At 37.2% G+C, this 5964-nt stretch overlaps 1 non-coding gene across 1 annotated transcript; it reads left to right on the forward strand.

The window, feature by feature from the left end:
• The first annotated feature begins 2729 nt into the window (after positions 1-2729).
• Positions 2730-2850, forward strand: LOC117079698. Its single transcript, XR_004435553.1, has one exon. It is a non-coding gene; the product is annotated as a small nucleolar RNA SNORA32 (small nucleolar RNA).
• Positions 2851-5964: the final 3114 nt, after the last annotated feature.

The raw sequence follows: 5964 nt of genomic DNA on the forward strand, positions 1-5964 counted from the left end.
AAATTCGGTATTGATGGAATGTACCTCAAAATAATAAGAGCTATTTATGACAAACCCACAGCCAATATCATACTGAATGGGCAAAAACTGGAAAAATTCCCTTTGAAAACTGGCACAAGACAGGGATGCCTTCTCTCACCACTCCTATTCAACATAGTGTTGGAAGTTCTGGCTAGGGCAATCAGGCAAGAGAAAGAAATCAAGGATATCCAGTTAGGAAAAGAAGAAGTCAAATTGTCCCCGTTTGCAGATGACATGATTGTATATTTAGAAAACCCCATCGTCTCAGCCCAAAATCTCCTTAAGCTGATAAGCAACTTCAGCAAAGTCTCAGGATACAAAATTAATGTGCAAAAATCACAAGCATTCTTATACACCAGTAACAGACAAGCAGAGAGCCAAATCAGGAATGAACTTCTATTCACAATTGCTTCAAAGAGAATAAAATAGCTAGGAATCCAACTTACAAGGGATGTAAAGGACCTCTTCAAGGAGAACTACAAACCACTGCTCAGTGAAATAAAAGAGGACACAAACAAATGGAAGAACATACCATGCTCATGGATAGGAAGAATCAATATCATGAAAATGGCCATACTGCCCAAGGTTATTTATAGATTCAATGCCATCCCCATCAAGCTACCAATGACTTTCTTCACAGAATTGGAAAAAACTGCTTTAAAGTTCATATGGAACCAAAAAAGAGCCCGCATTGCCAAGACAATCCTAAGTCAAAAGGACAAAGCTGGAGGCGTCACGCTACCTGACTTCAAACTATACTACAAGGCTACAGTAACCAAAACAGCATGGTACTGGTACCAAAACAGAGATACAGACCAATGGAACAGAACAGAGTCCTCAGAAATAATACCACACATCTACAGCCATCTGATCTTTGACAAACCTGAGAGAAACAAGAAATGCAGAAAGGATTCCCTATTCAATAAATGGTGCTGGGAAAATTGGCTAGCCATAAGTAGAAAGCTGAAACTGGATCCTTTCCTTACCCCTTATACGAAGATTAATTCAAGATGGATTAGAGACTTAAATGTTAGACCTAATACCATAAAAACCCTAGAAGAAAATCTAGGTAGTACCATTCAGGACATAGGCATGGGCAAGGACTTCATGTCTAAAACACCAAAAGCAACAGCAGCAAAAGCCAAAATTGACAAGTGGGATCTAATTAAACTAAAGAGCTTTTGCACAGCAAAAGAAACTACCATCAGAGTGAACAGGCAACCTATAGAATGGGAGAAAATTTTTGCAACCTACTCATCTGACAAAGGGCTAATATCCAGAATCTACAAAGAACTCAAACAAATATACAAGAAAAAAACAAACAACCCCATCAAAAAGTGGGGAAAGGATATGAACAGACATTTCTCAAAAGAAGACATTCATACAGCCAACAGACACATGAAAAAATGCTCATCATCACTCACCATCAGAGAAATGCAAATCAAAACCACAATGAGATACCATCTCACACCAGTTAGAATGGCAATCATTAAGAAGTCAGGAAACAACAGGTGCTGGAGAGGATGTGGAGAAATAGGAACACTTTTACACTGTTGGTGGGATTGTAAACTAGTTCAACCATTATGGAAAACAGTATGGCAATTCCTCAAGGATCTAGAACTAAATGTACCATATGACCCAGCCATCCCACTACTGGGTATATACCCAAAGGATTATAAATTATTCTACTATAAAGACACATGCACACGTATGTTTATTGCGGCACTATTCACAATAGCAAAGACTTGGAATCAACCCAATGTCCATCTGTGACAGACTGGATTAAGAAAATGTGGCACATATACACCATGGAATACTATGCAGCCATCAAAAAGGATGAGTTTGCGTCCTTTGTAGGGACATGGATGCAGCTGGAAACCATCATTCTTAGCAAACTACCACAAGAACAGAAAACCAAACACCGCATGTTCTCACTCATAGGTGGGAACTGAACAATGAGATCACTTGGACTCAGGAAGGGGAACATCACATACTGGGGCCTAACATGGGGAGGGGGGAGGAGGGAGGGATTGCATTGGGGAGTTATACATGATGTAAATGATGAATTGATGGGTGCTGATGAGTTGATGGGTGCAGCACACCAACATGGCATAAGTATACATATGTAACAAACCTGCACGTTATGCACATGTACCCTAGAACTTAAAGTATAATAAAAAAAAAGAAAATGGCTTTATAAATTGTAAATATGAGACACAAGAAATCACCAGCTACATGGATGAGTTGATTTGTCAAAACAAAATTTAAAATACATTTTCAAAAAAATAGAAAACAAAAGCATAAATAAAAAGACAAGCCCAAGACTGGGAAAAGATACATTTAATGCATGTATCAAAAAAATTGAGAATTTAAAATATATAAAGAACTCACACACACACACACACACACACACAATCAAAAACAAAATAATCAATAGAAAAGTCGTCAAAAGATATGACCAGAAAATACATAAGAAAATATGAATTGCTAATATAAACATTTGAAAAACACTTTAAACTTCAATGAAATGAACAATTTAAGCAATGAGACACTCTTTCACACTCATCAGATTCGCCAAACTATAAAACAATGACAGTGCCCATTGCAAGGAGGTAAAGCAGTGTTTCCCAAGCTGGACACTTGTCACTGGGGGCCAGATAATTCTGTATTGTGGTGGATGTCCCACACATTGTAGGATGTTTAGCAAATGGTAATTACCAAGATTTTTAGAATACAGTTTCTCATTTACTGTGGACATGACCATAAAATAATTTCCCACTAGATTTTTTATCTGTTACCTTGCTAGCAAGTAATCTGTTGGGAACATTTTATTAACTCTTTATTAAACTGCTACTTGTTTTGCTTCCATTACCTAGATGAGCACTATCCAATAGAAATACAATGCAAGCCACAGGTGATTTTCTAATAGCTATTTCATCGGTAATCAATGAGATTTTACAACAGCTACATTTCAAATTCTCCCTGACAAGCGTACATGCACAGATCTCTTGAGCCTTGCAAATGTGCTTTGCCTGGTGAATACACATTATAACCTTTCTGTGTTGCTAATAACCAAGTGGTTTGTATATAGTGGAGCTAACTTAGGGAGGTTGGTTCCAAGATTCATTCATATTCATTATACGAACATCTCTGGAAATGTAAACTTATGTTTATATGATTGCTATCTATAAATTTAAAAAGAAAGAAAAGGATGTTTAGCAGTATATACCTTGCCTTTGCCCACTAGATGCCAATAGAACGACCCCACCCCCACTGGTTGTGACAACTTAAAATATCTCTACACATTACCAAAAGTCACCTAGAGGGCAAAATCTCCCCCCACCTCCATTGAGAAGCACCAGTGTCAAACACTGCTGGTGAACGTGTAAATTGTTACAATTTTCAGAAGTAAACTGGCAATAACTAGTAAAACTGAATCTATGATCAAATAAGGTATTTTTAATTCTATAGATTGGAGAAATCTCACCTAAGTGCTCCAAAAGACATGTCCAAAACTGTTGCGACATTGATTGACTATTGAAAATTTGTCAACAATCTAAATATTGATCAAGGAGAGTAGAGAAACTGTGTCAAATTCTTCAATGCAATACTATGCAAAATAAAACAAAACACAAATAACAACAATAATTATCAACATAGTTAAGCTTCACAAACATAATATGAAAGGGGAAAACGTTACAGTAGAACAGCTAGATGATGCCATTAATGGAAAGCTTGAAAACATGAAAAACAACTTCACATATTGTTTATGGATGCATATACATGTACTAAATCATGGTTGTTGGCAGGTGATATTCCAAACTCTTTGAAAGGCAAAAGAGAAGAAACAGACATTTCGCTCCAAAGGTCAGTGTAAGTCAGAAGCCACTACATCTCATTCACATTGTTGTGACTGTTGCTGGCCTTGTTGGCATAGAGCAGCAGCCTGGCCCGCAGCTTCTCCAGGCCTGCAGCTTCTCTAGGTGCACAGCTTTTCCCGGTCCATGGCTCCTCCTTCAGCTTTTCTGAGTCCAATGCCAAGTGTGTGTGCTGCTCCATGGCAAAGGGTACCCAGCTTCTTTTATATTACCTTCATCATCGAGGTCGGAGGTAGTGAAATACTGATGTATATTCCATTTTATCCTCACTCTGCCCCACTCCATGTCTATCTTGTCTTCTGCACTACTGACCTTACTAAACTGTAGTAATTTCAGGCCCATGACCAGAGGCAGAGGCAACAGTGTTCCACTTCTTCAACAGCTTCTACAATCATATAAAACCTAATCTCCATCACACATCCCTTATTCCATATCACTCAGAGTGGTTCTGCTTTCCTGCTGGAACACTAACTGATACAATATGTTTGAATGTTAAATAACATACATAGATTACCAGTAGCCTCTGGGGATGGAGGGAGGAGAATGGATTAGCTGTGGTTCACCAAGGTCTTCAACATTATTTATGATTATATTATTATTATATTAACAGTATTATAAATGTGTTCATAGTTTATTCTTTATAATAAATTATAAAATTGTATATGTTATAATGACCTTTCATGTGTAAATTTCTTAAGCCAGTTGCTGAGTACCCAATAACTGAATGAACAAGTGAGCAACATTGGGCAATTTACTGAGCCTCTCATTTTTTATTTCCTTATCTGCAAAATGATAGGATTAAATACTGTTTATGTGCCATCCAGGTCTAAAAGTTCTTGAGCTCCATTAGTACAATCTATTGATATATAACATGTCAAGAAATAAAATACCTGTTTTCAAATGTTTGAAGGCCATCATGGAAGATGGTGATTTTTTTCTACCCTATATTGTTTTTGAGAGTACTGTAAGAAACAATTGCCTACCAAGTAAATTTGCCCACTAAAGGCAGAAGAGAACTTTAAAACTAATGTGTTCACTCTTCCTGGGACAATCCAAGCAGAAGACAGACAAGGATTTACCATGGGGAATACAGAAGAACTTACCATCTTGGGAAAGTGATAAAGCTGGATGGCCTCTAACATTTCCCTAAATTTGAATTGGCTGTTTTTTGTGCGAATATTTTCCATTTCAACTATTACCTTAGAAGGTTGCAAAAGAACAGTCCAGGTCCAGTTTTTTTCTATTATAACAGATATAGCATTACCATTTGTAATTGTTGATCAAGGCATAAGCAATTTCTTGCTTGTCAATTTGAACATCTAGCCAGGAATAAATAGCACACAGTATGTGTAATGCAATCTTCAAAGTGTTTTATTGGAACAGTTCTTAGACCTCATACAAGGAAATAAAAAATAAGAAACGTAAATGAATGTGATGTCAGACTGAGGAAGCAAGTCTCTAGAGATCCCTGGAAGTTAGAATGGATTTTAAAATTCATTATGATTGAATTATAAAATAAATGAAAACCAGCAGGGTTAAATATGATGCTGATGGGAGCAAGAAAAGAAAGTTATTTGGATACCCATGGCAGGGAGTATGCAAGTTCAGGTTCACCTCTAGGTCAAGGAAGAATTTTCTTCAAGGTTCTTCTCTTTCAGTGTTTACTCTGTACCAGGCGCTGTGACTGTGCAAGTCACTTGAAATACAAAGACTGAGAAAATAGGGTATTGACTGTTCAGAACCTCATGCTTTTGGAGTGAGTGGGAGTTGGGGGGGAAGACATATGCAACTGAGAGCAAATAATAACAGAAAAGCAATAGCTAAAATCTACTAGACACTAACCATGTGCCATATACTGTCCTATGTATTTTACATACATTAATGCATTTCATTCTCACATCAACCCTATAAGATAGGTACTATTATTATTCCTGTTTTATAGTTACTAAACATGAGGAATAGATGAGTTAAGGAACTTACTTAGGTCACACAGCCTGTAAGTGGCAGAGCCAGGATCAGACCCAAGTGGATCTAGATCCAGAGTCTGCACTCCTGACAAAATAAC

This window comes from Trachypithecus francoisi, unplaced genomic scaffold, assembly GCF_009764315.1.
Source record: "Trachypithecus francoisi isolate TF-2019V2 unplaced genomic scaffold, Tfra_2.0 Lachesis_group7, whole genome shotgun sequence".
Taxonomy (NCBI): Eukaryota; Metazoa; Chordata; class Mammalia; order Primates; family Cercopithecidae; genus Trachypithecus; species Trachypithecus francoisi.